Here is a 21658-nt window from a genome sequence, read left to right on the forward strand (position 1 = left end):
GGTGCGGGCTGCACAAGGGGGTACTGTACTGATAATGTGAGATTTTAATTACCGGGATATTAATTGGTGTCATGGTTCGGCTTCAACTGAAAAGGGGAGAAATTTCCTCAACCTGTTGCAGGAAAATTTTATGGGCCAGTTTGTGGAAGACCCAACTAGAGGTGAAGCACTTTTGGATCTGGTCATATCTAATAATGCAGAGCTTGTTGGGACTGTCAATGTTCGTGAAAACCTCGGTAACAGTGATCACAATATAGTTATATTTTACCTATACTGTAAAAAACAAACACAGGCTGGGAGGGCAAAAACACTTAATTTTAAGAAGGCCAATTTCCCCAGGATGAGGACTGCAATTCAGGATATAGACTGGGAAGAATTAATGTCAAATAATGGTACAAATGAGAAATGGGAGATTTTCAAATCTACTCTGGGTAATTATAGTGCAAAATTTATTCCTATAGGTAACAAGTATAAATGACTAAAATTAAACCCCACATGGCTTACACCTTCTGTAAAAAGGGCAATACATGACAAAAAAAGGGCATTTGAAAAATGAAAATCTGAGGGTACAGCTGTAGCCGTTGTAAAATATAAACAGCTTAATAAAATCTGTAAAAAGGTAATAAAATCAGAAAAAATACAAAATGAAAGGCAGATGGCCAAGGATAGTAAAACAAATCCCAAAAAATTCTTCAAGTATATAAATGCAAAAAAGCCAAGGTCTGAACATGTAGGACCCCTAGATAGTGGTAACGGGGAGTTGGTCACAGGGGATCAAGAGTTGATCACAGGGGTTACTACTAGCACTCTGCCTGGGACTCCTGCTCTGCTTCTGACATCACTGTCCATATATGGATAGTAATGTCCCGGAGCAGAGCTGAAGTCCCGGGCAGAGCACTAGAAAAGGCTCTGCTCCAATACTCTGGCTCTGGGGAATCCCCTGACATCACTGTGCATATACGGCTAGTGATGTCAGGGGCAACCCCAGGGCCAAAGTCCTGGGTAGAGCGCTACTAGCACTTGGCCTGGAACACTGCTCTGCTCCAGACAACACTGTCCATATATTGACAGTAATGTCAGGGGCTACCCCATAGACAGAGTCCCGGAGCAGAGCCACTTCTTGCGCTCTGCCTGGGACGTGTTTTTTCCTCCTGACATATATGAACAGTGAAGTCAGGAGGAGAGAAGCGTTCCAGGCAGAGCTCTTCTAAGGGACTCGGTCTCTGGGGAAGCCACAGATGGTCAGGGGCTTCCCCAGAGACGGAGTCCCGGAGCAGAGCCGCTAGCGCTCTGCCTGGGAGTCCTTCTCTCCTAATGACATCACTGTCCATATATAGACAATGATGCCGTGACGACGGCAGTGTCAGCACCCGGCGGATTAGTGGGCCCCCTAAGGATAGTGGGCCCCCGGCACTTGCCCGGGTTCGCCGGGTGCTGATGCCAGCCCTTCATCGATCGATCGATAGATAGATAGATAGATAGATAGAAAGATATGAGATAGATAGATAGGTATTACATAGATAGTGTGTAACTATCTATCTATCTATCTATCTATCTATCTATCTATCTATCTATCTATCTATCTATCTATCTATCTATCTATCTATCTATCTATCTATCTATCTATCTATCTATCTAATACAGGGGTCTCAAACTCGGCCGGGTAAGTGGGCCACATATAGAAAAAATTTGAAGTTGATGGGCCGCATTACTTTCAAATTTGATATATTACTAAATTATTGTTCATTAATTAGTTATTTGAACTACTATAAAACTATGTTACTATAATACTACATTACTATAAAAATACTACGTTACTATAATACTACATTACTATAATAATAGCGCTAGGTTTAAACTTACCGGAAATTTGCGTGCTTATTTCAACAATCCACTTTTCCACTTATTTCAACAATCTTACAGTTTGTGTCGCTAAATGCAGTCCAGCAGCTCAGTTGGCAGCGTTTGGCAGACACACAAATGTCAAAATTAGGCAGCCCCTTTTTTTATTGTTGTGTATTAAAAGAGGCATGGACTCGCGGGACAGGGATATAATATTACCACTTTACAAAGCATTAATGAAGCCTCATCAAGAATATGCAATTCAGTTCTGGGCCACACAAGAAATGCATACTAATAACACGTCATTTTATGTACCAGCTTTATGTTGTCTGAATATCATGTCTGTCTCCAGTAAACTTGGCAGTCTTATATTAGAACAGCCTTAAAGGCCTGCTAGGGAGAGCAGTAGTCTGATATTCAGAGAATGTGGTTCAAGAACAAACCTTCGCTAGTAATATTATAGAAAATATATTTCAGAGGCAAAGTATACATAGCCAGAGTGCACATATATGTAGCATAAGTATATAATAATGGCAATTGATTATTAGCAAAGCTATAATAATTATTTTTCTTTATCAACTCCCCCTTTTGTTTATTATATAAACACCTTTATTAACATAAATGTAATACTGCTTTTATGAGCTTATACTACAGTGATGACAAATGCATATAAATATGTGAAATGCGACATACAATACCAGATTAAAAACAATTATCGCAGCTATTGGTTTGAGAAAGGAGCTAAAAAACTCATTCAACCAAATTCCTATGGAACCCATCCACGAGAACGGGTCCCACTCTAGTTCAAACGTTTATGTTAACCTTTGAAGCTCTTTTACCTTCTGTAAATGCTCGGTTACAATATCAGAGCTATCAGAATTATAAGAACCGCACTCATTCTCCGCAAACGCATACGCACCATCTTGTGCGGCAAGTGAAAAAAAATCATCTACTATCATATTTTGCAAACCTATCCTGCTTGTCTGTGCTAGTTCTAAAGACTTCTCTGTTAGGGCATCCGATGTTTCGCTAATAACCTGATCCACTAGGTGAGAGTACAGATTTAACTTTCTCATAATGTGAATATCCCATCCTGCCAAAATTTAAGGAATAAGTCATCTCTATACTAGAGAAGATGTCTCATTTAAGTCTAAAAGTCGTGTAAAGTAAAGAGAAAGTGAACTCCTCAGAAAGGGGCAGAGTTTGTCTGACCCGCACAGCTGGAACCACATTTCCTAAAGTGCAATTACCTACTTAACATCTAAGTAACTACTTATAGGCCGTGTGTCCCCTCAGAAAATACAGATTTCCTATCAAAATCAAAGATTGGTTACAAATAACACATAAAAATGCAGTAAGCTATCTCTAGTCATAACAGTCCTTAAAATGCCTCTACAAAAGCAGGTATGTGTATAGCAATTGAAATACATACTGAGTCATTCAAGAACATCTAGATATCAAGAGCATAAAGAACACATAGAAATCTCACGCGTCTGCACTCATTTTGTGTCCTTAAAATGGAGACTAATTTAACCTACAGAGAAAGGGAAGAGTCTGGTCCAATACTTGTCCAGACCCTGCAAAGGTGCATTGTAAACATGTGTCATGACATAAAACATGACATAAAACACAGGAATTCCAACAATACCTTTAATAATTACCAAGGCCGCACCGTCCATGAGGCGAGATGAGCATCTCGCCTCAGGCGGCGGCCTGTTGCCTCTCTGAGAGGGCGGCGGCGCCACTGAAGCCAGCCACCGCCGCCACCACCCCCTCCTGCACTAATTGTACCTGCGTTTATTAGACGCAGATACAATTACATGCAAGTTCCGTGCCCGACCATTCAGCGCCCTACAATGACGCTAATTGGCAGGGCAGAATGAGCGCCGCTTCAGTTGTCAAGTCATTCTGCCCTGCTAATCAGCACCTTTCAACGCCGCTTCCATTGTTGAAAGGTGCTGTTTGGCGGGGCAAGTCATTCTGCTTTTTATCATGCCGCTTGCATCATTCAGCCCAAGCAGACCTACTGGGAAGAGAGCAGGTCTACATTGACACAGGACGGCGTGGGAACAGGATCAAGGTATGGAAAGTTTCGTTTTTTTCACTTAAAAGTGTGAGTGGCATTAACTACAGGGAGGGAGCTATATGTGTTGCACAATCTTCAGGGGAGGCTATATCTGGGACACTATCTATAGGGGGAGGCTATATGTGGGGCACTATATACAGGGGGAGCTATATGTGGGGCACAATCTACAGGGCTGGGCTATATGTGGGACATCATCTACAGGGGGCTATACGTGGGGCACTATATACCGGAGGAGCTATATATGGGACACAATCTACAGGGGAGGCTCTATGTGGAACACTACAGGAGGAGCTATATGTGGGGCACTATATACAGGAGGTGCTATATGTGGGGCACTATCTACAGGGGGGGCTATATGTGGGATAATAGCTACAGGGGGGCTATATGTAGAGCGCTATCTACAGGGGGGCCATACGTAGAGCGCTATCTACAGGGGGGTTATATGTGGGGCACTATCTACAGGGGCTATATGTGGGGCACTATCTACAGCGAAGCTAAATGTGGGGCACTACCTACAGGGGGCTATATGTGGGGCACTATCTACAGGGGGCTATATGTGGGGCACTATCTACAGGGGGGCTATATGTGGGCACTATATACAGGGGGGCTATATGTAGAGCGCTATCTACAGGGCGGCCATATGTGGAGCGCTATCTATAGGGGATGCTATATGTGGGGCACTATTTACAGTGGCATCTATGTAAAGCACTACAAGGGGATCTATGTAATAATACATACTGTATTACGTAAAAATTTTATAAAAATCAAAAAGTTGTATGTACCAAAAAATGGTACCAATAAAAACTACAGCTCATCCCTCAAAAAATAAGCCCTCACACCACTCAATCAACCAAAAAATAAAAAAATTAATGCCTCTCAGAATGTGAAAAATAGATTTACTTTGTAAAAGTAGTAAAATATAAAAAACATGTATAAATTTGGTATCACCCTAATTGTATTAAATCTCTGAAAAAAATTAAGTTGTCGTTCTTACCGCACGGTGAAAGCTGTAAAAACGAAATCCAAAAAAACAATAGCGGAATCACAGCTTTTTCCAATTTCAGCCTGCAAAGAACTTTATTTTCAGTTTCCCAGTACATTAAATGGTACCACTAGAAACTACATCTCCTCCCGCAAGAAATAAGCCCTACACCACTCTACTGATGGAAAAATAAAAAAGTTATGGCTCTTGGAAAGCGGGAAGGGAAAAACTAAAATGAAAAGGCAAAAAATGTATCGGTCTTGTAAGGGTTAATTAATTTCAAATGAAAAACCATTTATGACCTCGTGCGGTATTGCTGTACATAGGAGAAATTGCTTTACAAATGTTCTTTTCCTCCTTTATCCTTTGTGATTTTCTCGGCCTAATTCTAATAAATTCTGCAAAAGACCTGTGGGGTCGAAATGCTCACTATACCCCTAGATAGATTCCTTAAGGGGTGTAGTTTCCCAAATGGGGTCACTTTTGTGGGGTTTCCACTGTTTTGGTCTCTCAGGGGCTTTGCAAATTCGACATGACACCCGAAAACTATTCCAGCTAAATTTGAGCTCCAAAAGCCAAATAGCGCTCCTTCCCTTCTGAGTCCTGCCGTGGGTCCAAACAGCATTTTATTACCACATATCGCATAATGCCATAATCTGGAGAAATTGCTTTACAAATTTTGGTGTTCTTTTTCTCCTTTATTCATTGTAAAAATGAAACATTTCTATGTTTTTTCAGAAAAAAAAGTCGATTTTCAATTTCATGGTCTAATTCCACTAACTTCAGCAAAAAATGCTAACTATACCCATAAAACAATTCCTTGAGGGGTGTAGTTTCCAAAATGGGGTCACTCTTGGGGGGTTTCCACTGTTTTGATCCCTCCAGGGTGTTGCAAACACGACATGGCACTGAAAACCAATCCAGCAAAATCTGAGCTCCAAAATCAAAATGGCGCTCCTTCTCCTCTGAGCTCTGCCGTACGTATTGCCGTAATCGGAAGAAATAGTCTTACAAGTTTTTGGGTGCTTTTTTATTCTTTATTCCTTGTAAAAATTTAATTTTTTCAGAACAAAAGTAGATTTTTATTTTCACAGACAAACTCCAATAAATACAGCAAAATACCTGTGGAGTCAAGATGCTAACTGTACCCCTCGATAAGTTCCTTGAGGTGTGTAGTTTCCAAAACCGTGCCACTTTTGGGGGAGCTTCCACTGTTTTGGCACCACAAGACCTCTTCAAACCTGACATCGTGCCTAAAATATATTCTAAAAAAAGGAGGCCCGAAAATCCACTAGGTGCACCTTTTGTTCTGAGGCCTGTGTTTCAGTTCATTAGCACACTAGAGCCACGTGTGTTTCTAAAAACTGCAGAATCTGGGCAATAAATATTGAGTTATGTTTCTCTGGTAAAACCTTCTGTGTTACAGAATTTTTTTATGACATGAATTTCGGCCCAAAAAAAAATCTATTTGTAAATTTCCCTTCTATTTGCTGTAATTGCTATGAAACGCCTAAAGGGTTAAGAAACTTTTGGAATGCTGTTTTGAATACTTTGAGGGGTGCAGTTTTTAAAATGGTGTGATTTATGGGGATTTTCTCATATATAAGGCCCTCAAAGCCACGTCACATCTGAGCTGGTCCTTGAAAAATAGCCTTTTGAAATTTTCTTGAAAATGTGAGAAATTGCTGCTAAAGTTTTAAGCCTTGTAACGTCATGGAAAAATAAAATAATGTTAAAAAAAAAAATGCAAATATAAAGTAGACATATGAAATATGTGAAATAGTAACTATTTTGTGTGGTATTACTATCTGTTTTACAAGCAGATACATAAAAAATGAGAAAAATCATAACTTTTGCAAATTTTCTTTACATTTTGGTGTTTTTCACAAATAAGCAATTAATTTATTGACCACATTTTTCCACTAACATAAAGTACAATATGTCACGAGAAAGCAATCTCAGATTCGCTTGGATTGGCAAAAGCATTCCGGAGTTATTACCACATAAAATTACACATGTCAGATTTGAAAAAATGGTGATGGTCCTGAGGGTCAAAATGAGCTGGGACCTGAAAGGGTTAAGTGACTCACAGGTGACGTCAGATCTAGTTGTTCTTTTTCTCTTTTCTTCTCCATCCGGTCCAGACCTCTATGACGACTTTTCCTGGCCACAGTCCATTTCTGAAGTTTGCCGCTCAGATATCTTCAAGTTCTCGTGATGTCACACACTGTACCCCTAAATATAATAGCACCATACACTGCACCTCTAATTATAATAGCACCATACACTTTGTCCCTGTAGATTGTTCCCCCCATAGAGACCCCTGTAGATAGTGGCCTACATAGATCCCCTGTAGATAGTGACCCACATATAGCCCAGCCATGTACTGTAGATAGTGCCCACCTATAGCCCCCTGTATATAGTGCCCCACATATAGCTCCCCCTGTAGTGCTCCACATATAGCCCACCCCTGAATATAGTGTCCAACATATAGCCCACCCTTGTAGATAGTGCCCTACATATATCTCCCCCTATAAATAGTGCTCCACATATAGCCCACCTCTGTATATAGCCCCCCTGTAGATATAGCCCACCCTTGTATATAGTGTCCAACATATAGCCCATCACTGTAGATAGTGCCCTACATATATCTCTCCGTATAAATAGTGCTCCACATATAGCCCACACCTGTATATAGCGCCTCACATAAAGCTCCCCCTATAGTGCTCCACATATAGTCCACCCCTGTATGTACATAATGTCACTTACATTAAAAAAATATATTTACCTTACATACTCACCTTAATCCCGTTCCCGCACCGTCCAGTGGCAATGCAGACCTGCTCTCTTCTGAGCAGGTCTGCTGGGGTTGAACCATGCAAGTGGTGCATTGTGTCGTTGAAAGGTGCTGATTGACGTCATCGTGCCGTTTGCGTCTATGAAAGGCGCTGAATGACTTGCCCTGTCAATCCGCACCTTTCAACGTCGCAAAGAAGTAATGACGCCGCTTGCGTAGATGAAATTCACTGAATGGCCGGGCACGGAACGTACCCGGCCATTCATCTCTTATCCCTAGGAGGGGTTGGCGGTGGCTGGTTTCAGTGGCGCTGCCGCCATGGACAGTGCGGCCCTGGTGCCCCCCACCTTCCCTCTTAGTTGCGCCCGGGGGAACCTGCCCCGCCTGCCCCCCCACTAGCTACACCCCTGTCTTGGCATATTTCGCAGAACCCCAAGCTTGGTATCTCATATTAAGTGGTACCCGTACACCCAGTTGTACAATCTGTAAACATAGTGCCAGCAGAGTGCCCCTGTAAACAATAGTATTGCCAACTGAGTGAAACTAATACACAATAGTTCTAGCATAATGTAGTGTTATAATTTTAAGTGGTCATGGGCAGTAAAGTGATTATTGGGTACAACATCCCTGTCCCGGGGCGTAGCTACAGGGGGTACAGAGGTAGCAGTCGAACCTGGGCCCTGAAGCCAGAGAGGGCCCAAATGTCCCTCAGCCGCATAAGAAGACAGCAGTATTATATGTTGTATATGGTAGGTGGGGGCCCTAATATAGAGTTTGCGTTGGGGCCCAGGAGCTTAAAGTTATGCATCTGTTCTTGGCAGTCTCTGGTTGTGAAGTGGTTTGTGTAACTGTCATTTTGTTTTATCTATTTTTTCAAATACATCCATGATGATGTGCTGAATTTTACAATATATCTTTATAGAGGTCCAAGCTCTTTCCAAATCCTCTTTTTCCACAACAAGCTAGAGTTAAATGATACAATTCTGGCTGCTAATAGCTGTCACGAGAAGGATTTTACTGCTTTAGAATTATGAGGCTCTTAGAGGGTCTACAAACTGGGGTATAGATACACCCCTATTGTGTATGCCCCTGATGTGCGGAGTGACATAAGTTTGAAAAAAGACGGAAGTCCATTTAGTTCAATGCATTGTTGATCCAGAGAAAGGCAAGCTAATCCCCTTGAAACAAAAGAGCAATGCCTTGCAGCAACTATGGACAGAGACCGTATGTGCCTTTTATGCCCCGCTGGGTCAGTCTCGTGTTAGGTGGGCACTGGTGGAAGGAATACACCACAACCACCAGAGCCAGAGAGCTGGGAAGACCCGCAGAGGACTCAGCAGACTTCTAACACCTGGCTTGTGGGCCCTCAATACTTTTTGCTAGAGTCTTGGAATTGGGCCGTGCATGTGTTTTTAATAAGGAGAAGGGAAATAGCCGCTGCCAGACTCCAATGGCAGCGAATTATCTACTGACATACAAAAGGATCGTGCATGTTAGAATTCAATAATTCCATCCTTCTCTCCGCAACATTTACCGTAAGGGAAAAGTCAAGTCGCTAACATATACATTAGATGGTCGGCCTTTACCACAGAAATCTGTGGGTTTGGCTAGCACACATCTAATGTGTATGGCCAGCCATAAAGTGGGGGAAATGCACAAAAAGGTTAATCTGTTGTCTGGAACGCTTTTGTCCTCAGCCAGTTCCATGCTTACCTGCTTATGCATAAATTAGTTCATCAGAGACTTTTTTTGACCCTCGCTTACTGATAGATCAGAACAGATGTTCTATACATGCTCATAGTCAAGGGGCTCAGACCTGCTATAAGCAATTGTCAGTTCTTATGTGGACTGCTCCACTTGCCAGGAGATTTACAAAGCTGGCATCTCAAAGGCCCAAACTCACCTAGTTTGACATGTAGCACTGGGCTGTTCTGCTGCCAGGGTCTTCTCCAAACAACTTTCCCAAATGGCAGGAGGGGTTTTCAGCACCCCCAAAGTGATACACAATTATCTAACAACACATAAAGTACAGACAGCCTCTGGAGAGATACTTGGGAGCTTCATGAAAACCAAGTGCAGTCTCCACAGAGAGTGCATAACAATAAGCTGTAGTTTAATTAAAGTAATGGAATCCCTAAGCCATTCAAATCCATGTCAGAATTTTTTATAATGAAACCCAACTTCTGGTGAGAAATTTTAGAGATTTCAACCGGCAGAATATCAGGCTGACTGTAAATTACACTGTGTCTTTACATGTGAAATTTTAGGTCAGACCTTTGGAATTTAACGACAAGATGGAAGCACAGATTCATTAATTGCTAAGGACTTACCAAAATTAGATTACGCTATTTTTATAGTAAGACAGCATTTGTGGATAACATTTACTGTAACAAGTGTTTTGGGCTTTATCCTCGGTTAGCAATCTGGTTTGTCTCGGAGCTGCATGCAATAATGAACAAATATAAAAATAAAATAAAAACTGGAAAAGTCAGCTTCTCGTTAGCAGTTACTTTTCAGTAGCCATGTGAATGCTACAGTAGGGTACTGTCCAGTACAATTCGGCCTCCTTTTTCAGCTGATTTCTCACCGCTTCATCGTCTCTGTCAGAAGCGCACGCTCTCCTTCATCCAGCTCTGTGGATAGTGCTGTAGTTCAAACTTCCTCCTAATCAGAAGACTGATGGACAAACAGCTGATACTTGGATCCTCTGGGAAGCTGATAGATGGTTTCTTACCTCCAAAAGGAATTTGCAGTGAGAGAAAAGCAAAAATAATCACACTGGGGGGAAACCGATTAGCCAGTTAGATGCCCTGCATTTATTTTAAAACGTACAAAATGATTTCTTGAATAAAAGCATATCAGCCTGACTTGCAGGCTACATCAATTGATCCTCAGTGTATACGTCCGACTAGTTTTGCCTATTCCGGCTTCATCTGGGACATAATACTGAGGACACCTTATTCCTTTATAAATCCACAGCAGAATTAACTTCTGGGTCAAAAAGGTTGCAATGTTTTGCATACACATTTACAAGCATATAAACATATACAACAACTATTTTAAAATAAAAGAATTTAGATCCAGCTCAATATTTAAACCTTGTCATTGTTTTCAAAAAATAAATAATTTCTGTTTCCTTTTGAGACAGAAATGTTATTATGTCGCCTCCCCCCCCCCACCCCTCCAGTTCGGGTCCACCTTGCAAATTCCCATCATCTTTAGATCCTTCGAGTTTTTATTATGGCAAGTGGCAAAATGAGCTGACACACTATGTGTCATAACCCCTTTTTTATGTTATTGATATGCTAGTTTATTCTTTTCTTTAACTTACTTCCCATCCACCCCACATAATGCAGGCCACAACTGTACTGCAGAAGATAGACCACATTCACACAGTTGGGGTATGTGCACACGATAATGACCATTACGTCTGAAATTACGGAGCTGTTTTCAGGAGAAAACAGCTCCTGCATTTCAGACGTAATTGCTCGTACTCGCGTTTTGCGAGGCGTCAGTTACGGGCGTAATTTGGAGCTGTTCTTCATTGGATTCAATGAAAAACGGCTCAAATTACGCCCCAAGAAGTGTCCTGCACTTCTTTGCTGAGGCAGTCATTTTACGCGTCATCTTTTGACAGCGACTCGTAAAATTAAAGGTCGTCGGCACAGTACGTCGGCAAACCTATTGAAAGCAATGGGCAGATGTTTGCCGACGTATTGAAGCCGTCTTTTCAGGCGTAATTCGAGGCGTAAAACGCCTCGTTTACGCCTGAAAATAGGTTGTGTGAACCCAGCCTTAGGCTGAGTTCACACGTGGCGGATGCACTGCATAATATGAGGAATTCTGGGAAACTGTGGTGCAGATTCCGCCCGGAATGTCAGCTGCGATAAACTGCAGCACTAAAGCCGGCGGCCGGCCTCCTGGAATGACGTCATCACAGGAGACTGCTACAGCCTGTGATTGGCTGCAGCGGCAGTCACATGGGATAAAGCATCATACCAGAAGGCTGGCCCTCTGATGTCATCCAGGCTGGACTTCTGGGATGACGTTTCATCCATGTGACCACCGCTACAGCCTGTGATTGGCTGCAGTGCCGGTCACATGAGATGAAGTGTCATCCCAGGAGGATGAAACACAGACTCCTGGGTAAGTTTATTTATTTTTTATGAGTTCCGTTTTTTGCGGCGGGATCGTTGCGAATCCACCGTAAAAAAATGGAACAAGTGCTATTTTATGCAGGATTTACATCCCATTTGAATCCAATGGGGAAATCCCGCAACATATAAGCATATAAGCATTTATGTAAAGACAATTGACATTCTGCGGAATGAATTTCCGCACCACAGGTCAATTTCTGAGGAGTATTTCCACTCAGTATTTACGCAGTTGTTCACGCATTTGTTCAATCTAAACCACTTTGTTGCTACTGTATTTGCTGCAGATTTTCCGCAACAAATTCTGTTGCGGAAAATCAGCAGTATTTACGCAAGTGGGAACTGGCCCTTGCATGAAAACTTTCTCTTATCTGGTATTGCGTTTTCCCTCCCATGTTTGCAGGTTGTTTTTTTTTTTGTTGAAAGGTGCTAACCAATCTATCCTTAATTGTCCTTGCTCTCCTATAGACTACAGTAGGTTTGTCCTGTACATAAGGGGCGAGTCTAAAGTCATTTTTCAAAATATGTCTGTTTATTTAATATTTTCCTAATAATCTTTCCATTTCTGGAAAAACTGGTGATGAATGGAGACAATTCATCTTTGGCACCTCCACTCATCACTAGGTCTCCACTTCTTTTGTTGTTTACAAGGTGATGTCTATCCACCTTGTGCACCTCATTGATTGCCCTGTCGATAATGTGTGGGGGGGGGGGGGGGATCGTTTCTATTTTAAACCTTTCTTTTAGGAAATTGCTTTGCTTCACAAAATCATCCTCAATAATACAGTTTCTTTTAATCCTAAGAAACAGATTTTTGGGATGTTTCGTATCCATGGAGAAAAATGGCAGCTGCTACTATCTATGTAGCTGTTGCGGTCAGTATTTTTAAAAAAACGTTTTGGTGCATAATGTTCCATCTTCAACAAATATAGTTAAATCAAGTAAATCAACTTTTATTTGGCTCGACTCCCAAGTGAGGTTCACACCCCAATCGTTGGCGTTGAGTTTCCCCATAAAGTTGTCCAGACCTTCCCTCTCAACTTCCCATATGATCAAGCAGTCATCTATATAGCGACCTCAATATTTAAAACCCTCTGCCCCACATATACAAAAGAATTTTCCCACATGTCCATAAATAAATTTGCGTAGCTGGGGACAAATTTTTCCCCCATCGCCACGCCAATGGTCTGCAAAAAAAACTTATTCCACCAGAAAAAATTATGGGTAAGACAGTATGCGACACACTCACATAGGAAATTAAGCTTGTTGAATGGGAAGGTCTAGATCACTATCAAAGGTCCCTCTGATGGCGTTCAGGCCAAGATTATGGCGAATTATTGTATACAGAGAATGTGTAACATCAGCAGTACAGAGCCATAAATTAGGTCCCCAGTTTATCATCGCAACAGTCCTAATCACACTGGTGGAGTCTTTTATACAAGAGGGCATTACTTCTACATACTTCTGTAAAGAATTATCTATATACTCCCCCATTGTTATGGATATGCAAGTTTGGGCGATTTTCCAATGGCTGCTGGAGACTGCCAGGAGAGAGCGTGCACGTAAAACCGTAACCTCAAATCCGTAACCACTCGGATCGACAGAGTCTAAGGCAGGGGTCTCAAGCACGCGGCCCGCGGGTCGCATGCGGCCCCTGGGGCTGTCATCTGCGGCCCGCGGGACACAGAGCCGCTAGTATCGGCTCTGCTCCGAGACTCTGGAATTCCCTGACATCGCTGTACACATATGAACAGCGATGTCTGGGGCTTCGCCAGAGCCGGAGTCCCGGGCAGAGCGCTAGTACAGGCTCTGCTCCGGGACTCTGTGGAATTCCCTGACATCGCTGCCCATATATGGACAGTGTGTCAGGGTCTTGCCCAGAGCGGAGCAGAGCGCTGGTGTCGGCTCTGCTCCTGGACTCTGTGGAACTCCCTGACATCGCTGTCCACATATGAACAGCGATGTCTGGGGCTTCCCCAGAGCCGGAGTCCCGAGCAGAGCGCTGGTGTCGGCTCTGCTCCGGGACTCTGTGGAATTCCCTGACATCGCTGTCCACATATGAACAGCGATGTCTGGGGCTTCCCCAGAGCCGGAGTCCCGGGCAGAGCGCTAGTACAGGCTCTGCTCTGGGACTCTGTGGAATTCCCTGACATCGCTGCCCATATATGGACAGTGTGTCAGGGTCTTCCCCAGAGCGGAGCAGAACGCTGGTGTCGGCTCTGCTCCTGGACTTTGTGGAATTCCCTGACATCGCTGTCCACATATGAACAGCGATGTCTGGGGCTTCCCCAGAGCCGGAGTCCCGAGCAGAGCGCTGGTGTCGGCTCTGCTCCGGGACTCGGGGGAAGCCTCTGACATCGCTGTCCATACATCGACAATGATGTCAGGGGCTTCCCCAGAGCAGGAGTCCCAGTGATGTCAGGAGCACAGCTGGAGTCCTAGGAAGAGCCTACTAGCGCTCTGCCTGGGACTCCAGCTGTGGGGTTGCCCCTGACATCTCTGTCCATATATGGACAGTGATGTCAGGAGCAGAGCTGGAATCCCAGGCAGAGTGCCAGAAGCAGCTCTGTTCTGGGACTCCAGCTCTGGGCAAGCCCCTGACATCACTGGGGCAGCCTCTACAGAGGGCACTGGGGCAGCCTCTACAGAGGGCACTGTGGCAGCCTCTACAGAGGGCACTGTGGCAGCCTCTACAGAGGGCACTGTGGCAGCCTCTACAGAGGGCACTGTGGCAGCCTCTACAGAGGGCACTGTGGCATTATCTACAAGTGGGTGTGTGGCAGTATCTGAAGAGGACACTGGCATTATCTAGGGGTGTGTTGCATTATCTACAGAGGGCACTGTGGCCTTATCTACAGAGGGCACTGTGGCCTTATCTACAGAGGGCACTGTGGCCTTATCTACAGAGGGCACTGTGGCCTTATCTACAGAGGGCACTGTGGCCTTATCTACAGAGGGCAATGTGGCCTTATCTAGGGGTGTGTTGCATTATCCACAGAGGGCACTGCGGCAGCATCCACAGAAGGCACTGCGGCAGCATCCACAGAGGGCACTGCGGCACTATCTAAAAAGGGGCTGCCCAATCTTGACATGTGTGCTAACTGAGCCGCCGGACTGCATTTAGCGACACTTAAACTGGAAAGCTGGATTGTTGAAATAAGCACGTGGAGAAATATCTCAAATTTTAAACCTAGCGCTATTATTATAGTAAGGTAGTATTATTATTCTAGTAATATAGTGTTATAGTAGATCAAATAACTAATTGATTAACAATAATTTTGTATTGTATCAAATTTGAAAGTAACGCGGCCCGTCAACTTCCCATTTTTTCTATATGCGGCCCACTTACCCGGCCGAGTTTGAGACCCCTGGTCTAGGGCAAGGGTTTAAAAAAAAAAATGGGGCAGCCTGATATGGACTTTTCAGGGAGTTAAGGATTTCTAACAAAAACCTGCACTCTGCTTGTTTGGTGGTTTAAATTATTTTTTTAAAACTTGTATCTAACTGGAAAGGTCAAGTGCCAAATTCTGTGTTGTTTTACATCTGTACTTTATATGTACGTGGAAAAAACAATGATTCTCCCATTATCATTCGGCAGCAGTAGAAGCACTAGACAATGCAGGTGTCACAGACTTGTTAATGCTGTTTTATTATATCTGTCACTTTCAGCTTGCAATATTTGGTATCTGAATTCAGTGGAAATGGAGTCACTGACAGGATATCAGGCTGTGCAGAAAGCATTGAGTATAACTCAACTCCAAGACCCCCCTCCTATTTCTACTGTGGTACACTTCAAGGTGTCTGCTCAAGGAATCACTCTAAGGGTATGTGCACACGGCCTATTTACGGACGTAATTCGGGCGTTTTTGCCCCGAATTACGTCTGAAAATAGCGCCTCAATAGCGCTGACAAACATCTGCCCATTGAAAGCAATGGGCAGACGTTTGTCTGTTCACACGAGGCGTATATTTACGCGCCGCTGTCAAATGACGGCGCGTAAATAGACGCCCGCGTAGAAGAAGTGACCTGTCACTTCTTTGGCCGTAATTGGAGCCGCTATTCATTGACTCCAATGAATAGCAGCGCTAATTACGGCCGTAATTGACGTGGCGTTCAAGCGCCTGCACATGCCGGTACGGCTGAAATTACGGGGATGTTTTCAGGCTGAAACATCCCCGTAATTTCAGCCGTTACGGACCCCCGCCGTGTGAACATACCCTAACAGACAATCAACGGAAGTAAGAAATCTGCCTGACTTTGCAGTATATTGTTATAATTTCTAATAATTGTATAACGTTATTATTATCCTTTTAATTATAAAGCAAAATAGCATAGCACTGCTTTTTTGGGAGGGAGGGAGGGTGGCATTGTGTGAGTTACAGAAGCCTCTATTTTTTTGGGTGGGGGTGGGAGGAATGTGGACATTGTGTAAGAGCCATATAAGCATCTTTCATCTGCGTTGGAGGCACTGTTAGGGGCTTCCATCGCAGATCCAGCCGAAAATATCGGAAACCATAGCACAGTATGATGCGCTATTGTTTCTGGCAAAACCACAAAATCAATGGGTTCCACCGTCCGCCGGTGGTGTCCATCGTGTAACGTAACCTGCGCTTCCAGTATTTCCGATGTTCTGCTCCTCTGATGGAGCAGAACAACGAAAAGCCGAATGCAGGTGTGAACCCAGCCTAAGGGTCCTCTTACACGTCCCGACACGGGCTGTGTAAATGAGATCAACGAGACAACTCGGCGCTAGTTTTCTCCTTTCACAAGGAGTATGGTGACTAGCGATCGTTATTACGATCCTTCATCCTCATATATTTCTAATATGGCGGTAGCAGTTCTACATGTTTACACAGGGAGATCTGCTTCCGACAATGATAAGATTTTCTGCTGCATAAACCATGTGATCACATTTAGATACCCAAGGTGTTCATAATATAGTCACCCTGTTATTAATAACAACAGCAGCTTTATTGTTTGCTGCCATGGCCCCATAGAATTGAATGGTTCGGTATGCTATCCGCCAAAAAAAAACATAAAACGGTTAGGACACTGATGAAAATAACGGTTGTGTTCGTGAGCTCTTAGACAAAATGCTAAAAAAATGTTTTTAATTTGCACCCAATATATACTGGACACAAAATGTGTGCTTTTTTGTTAAAGGGAACCTGTCTCTAGGTTTGGATCCCATAAACCCCCAGCATGTTGTTATGCAGCTGGGTTTTAGTGTTCAAAACCTGCCCAGGTCTAAACTGACCATTTAGGCAATAGTTTGTAAAGTTACTGAGAAGTCTGTCCTGCATGCGCATTGTACTGTCCTCTATTTCATGTGCGCTCTGGGCATGCGCCTGATGGCGCTACCAGACTCATTTCAGTAATATGTAAGTTATTTTACAAACTATTGCCTAAACTGACCCTTTCAACCTGGGCATATTTGGAAAACCCTAGCTGCATAATAATATGCTGGGGGTTTAGTGGCTCCAAATCTAGTGACCGGTTCTCTTAAAAGTAGTATTGTGAAAGTTAAAAAAAAATAATTTAATGTTGCAAATCTACTTAATAATGACAAGAAAAATATTACTTGGCGTGTCAGTGTGGTGTACTTTATTTGTAAAACCTTTTTATATTTTATTTTTATTTTTTTGCACCCCTTTATTTTCTAACAGACTATTTTTCTGAAGACACTATCCAGTAAATACTGTGATATTCTGTGCCTTGGATCCACAAGACAGAAAGTATGAACTATTTATTTTATTTATTTATTTTTTTACTAGTATCACATTTTATTGCATGTTTATAAATTGTTTTTTTCTACTATTAGGTGGACAAGAGATGGACTTTCGGCAAAGTAAGTAAAACTTACATCAAATTATGTGTATAGTTACTTACTTTTAGTTTAACATTCACAAAGAAAGGACAGTTCAACACAAAGGGAACTTGAACATGCCTATCTCTCACTTATACATGGTGAAAAATAGAAATATATGGTGATTTACCTAAAAGACAATGTATGTATTTATTACCTCTACGACTTTTCAAGCCTAAAAAGTCAACCAAGTTCAACAACAGACTATAGTTTACGTCTGCGTCTCATTTTCAGACTACCAGTCACGTGCCGCTTTTGTTGCGTTTTTTTATTTCACACTATTTTAAAGAACTCCGGCAAAAAAAACACAACTAAACAAGCACATGTTAAAGAGGCTCTGTCATCAGATTTTGCAACCCCTATCTGCTATTGCAGCAGATAGGCGCTGCAATGTAGATTACAGTAACATTTTTATTTTTAAAAAACGAGCATTTTTGGCCAAGTTATGACCATTTTTGTATTTATGCAAATGAGGCTTGCAAAAGTACAACTGGGCGTGTTGAAAAGTAAAAGTACAACTGGGCGTGTATTATGTGCGTACATCGGGCCGTTTTTACTTCTTTTACTAGCTGGGCGTTCTGACGAGAAGTATCATCCACTTCTCTTCAAAACGCCCAGCTTCTGGTAGATCACGCTGTGACGTCACTTCCCCAGGTCCTGCATCGTGTCAGACGAGCGAGGACACATCGGCACCAGAGGCTACAGTTGATTCTGCAGCAGCATCAGCGTTTGCAGGTAAGTAGCTACATCGACTACATACGCCCCGATGTAAGCACATAATACACGCCCAGTTGTACTTTTACTTTTCAACACGCCCAGTTGTACTTTTGTAAGCCTCATTTGCATAAATACAAAAATGGTCATAACTTGGCCAAAAATGCTCGTTTTTTTAAAATAAAAACGTTACTGTAATCTACATTGCAGCGCCTATCTGCTGCAATAGCAGATAGGGGTTGCAAAATCTGGTGACAGAGCCTCTTTAATGCAGAGACTTTACTTGAAGCTTTACTTGAATGCCTTCAAACCTCTTGCCAAACAGAAGGTGCCACAGTTTTTGCATGGGTTAAATTTAACACATGTGAAGGGTCCATGCAAGTGTCGAATGTATGTAACCTCAGCAGAATAGGTACAGTAAAGTAATTTATGTAAAAATAAAATATAACACATGTAATTTTGACCTTTTTTTTTTTTTTTAAACAGAGTGTTTGGCTTTGTAGCCAGAAAGGGCAATGGCAACGACAACATCTGTCACCTTTTTGCAGAACATGATCCAGAGCAACCTGCCAGTGCCATTGTGAACTTTGTGTCGAAGGTCATGATTGGTTCTCTGAAAAAAATGTAGAACTGCTCTTTGAAAGAATCATTTAGGGCACGAACACACTAGGCCAATACTCTGCGTAAAACTACACCGCGTATCTGCCCAGGTAGCAACAGGGAATTCCACCTGAAAAACTGCACCAAATTGTGGTGCGTTTTTTTTGGGCATCATGTCCGCAATGGAAATATTGCAGCAATAAAAAAAATTAAGTTTATACTTACCTGGCCGTAGTCATGGCGACACCTCTCTCTCTTATAAGTGTTGGCCGGCCTACTGGAATGCCGCTGTAGTCCATGTGACCGCTGCAGCCTTTGATTGGCTGCAGCAGTCACATGAGATGAAATGTCATCCAAGGAGTCCGGGCTGCGCTCAGAAGAGAGAATCGCATCGCTAGTACCAAGACTGGGGATAAGTATGAACTTTTTTATATATTTCACATTAAAAATTACAAATAATATTTTTTTTTTGCAATGGAATAGCAACTTTTTCGCTGCAAAAGTTTCAACACGTAGCTATTTCTTGCGAGTTTTACCTCCCATTTAATTCCCAAACAGAAGAGCAGCGATTCTGCAGCATAAATTGACATGTTGCAGCTGCAAAAATTTAAAATCCGCAGTGTTTCCGCCTAGTATGTTCCTACCCTTATACTGAAGGACAATGAGTGTTGTGTTATTTTGTGCCTTCCTAAAAGCAAATCTTCCAATACAAATAATTAAAAAGACTGAGAAAAGAAGTAGAAAAGGAAATATCTTAAGCCGTATCAAAAATGTCATGACAAATTTCCACTCATATTCCACTCATATTGCATTGCATTGAGTCATGTAGACATTCAGTATTATGGTTCCAGAGACTATATGGTTTTATGATATTGTCTCTCTCTTATTCAAATACTACATAGGAAACTGATTATTATAATACTTTTCTTTACACAATATTATAAAAAATAAAACATGGCATTTCTTATAGGAAATTTTTCATAATACCCTGTTTACACAGCCTTACCTGAGGTCAGTGCTGCCTTATGTGTTTATTTTTCTCCAAACAGGAACGGATGCCTGCAGGGATCCTTCTTCTCTTTGCTGGAGCCCAATCTCCTGTCTTTTGGGTAAACATTTTAAAATAAAAGTGAATAAGGACCCTTGATATGGCTGTGTAAACAAGTCCTCATACAAGCTCCATCATAATCCCTGCTCTTGGTTGCATTAAACCCAACTTAGTCTGAAGAAGGGAGGTTTGTTTAAGCATGTAGTAAGAATGATATGTGCAAGTGGTTTAGAGAATTGTGTTGAGAATTATCATTATACTGTAAGGACGGTTATAGGAGGTTACTGCACTGAAGGATTATTGTAAGTGGTACCCTAAAGTGAATAAATAATATAGTGTTATAGTAGTTCAAATAACTAATTGATTAACAATAATTTTGTATTGTATCAAATTTGAAAGTAATGCAACCCGTCAACTTCCCATTTTTTCTATATGCGGCCCACTTACCCGGCCGAGTTTGAGACCCCTGGTCTAAGGCTACGTGTTCGCCAGAGCCATTAACAAGGTGGAATGGTCTTTGCTGCTTAGAACCCAGGTTGTTTTAGCAGAGTACTGTGTTGGATTAGAGGTGCAATGCAGGAAAGCCTGAGCTGGAAACCAGCCCAAAACTAGAGCAAGGGATAAACAGGCAAAGCAAAGGTCATAACCAGCAGATAAACAGAATCGCTAAGCAGAGGGTAAACGAGAGACAAGCCAAGGTCAGTATTCACGAGGTCCGGAAGTTAGAAGTGCAGGAAATGTGAGGAGCTTGATTAGAACACCAGAATATAGGAGAATCACAAGCAAGGGAGAGGTGGAAGAAGGTGGGATTAAATACTAATCCACACCTGGCAGGCAGAAGGACAGACAAAAGTGTGAGGCTGGGTTCACACGAGCACATTAACGTCCGTAATGGACGGACGTATTTCGGCCGCAAGTCCCGGACCGAACTAAGTGCAGGGAGCCGGGCTCCTAGCATCGTAGTTATGTACGATGCTAGGAGTCCCTGCCTCTCCGTGGAACTACTGTTCCGTACTGAAAACATGATTACAGTACGGGACAGTTGTCCTGCAGAGAGGCAGGGACTCCTAGCATCGTACATAACTATGATGCTAGGAGCCCGGCTCCCTGCACTAAGTTCGGTCCGGGACTTCCGGCCGAAATACGTTCGTCCATTATGGACGTTAATGTGCTCGTGTGAACCCAGCCTAAGGCTCAAGGAAAAACAGACATGCCCAGAAGCCAGAACCATTGTCATGGTAATCTTAAGGGAACAGGCATTTCCTAACAATTTGTGTTAAAGAGCCTATCCCTGAGACTATAGGTCTGGGAGGGGGTCGAGTATATCCTTGTTAATCTTTGGTAAATAATATATTACTGGGATTCTGGGATATTTAATAGTTAAAAATGCAAATTCCTTTTTATTGAGGATCCCGTTGATTCTTCCTTTCCCTAGTAAAATGTTTAATTGGCTTTGGTAGTTATTAGTCAGAATATTCTTTATTTTTTTTATATATGTCTTATCATCATTAAACATTTTATTCAATACTTCAATATATTTTTCATGTGTTAGAATAACCACTTCCACCC

The 21658-nt window shown here is 42.5% G+C and overlaps 1 long non-coding RNA gene across 1 annotated transcript in view; it reads left to right on the forward strand.

Moving 5' to 3' along the window:
* Positions 1-19284, forward strand: part of LOC142652869 (uncharacterized) — a 38200-nt gene extending 18916 nt beyond the window's left edge. Inside the window, exons 2-4 of the long non-coding RNA XR_012847965.1 lie at positions 17528-17596; positions 17683-17709; positions 18928-19284. This is a non-coding gene — a long non-coding RNA (uncharacterized LOC142652869). The remainder of the gene's footprint in view (positions 1-17527; positions 17597-17682; positions 17710-18927) is intronic.
* Positions 19285-21658: the final 2374 nt, after the last annotated feature.

This window comes from Rhinoderma darwinii, chromosome 5 (assembly GCF_050947455.1).
Source record: "Rhinoderma darwinii isolate aRhiDar2 chromosome 5, aRhiDar2.hap1, whole genome shotgun sequence".
Lineage (NCBI taxonomy): Eukaryota > Metazoa > Chordata > Amphibia > Anura > Rhinodermatidae > Rhinoderma > Rhinoderma darwinii.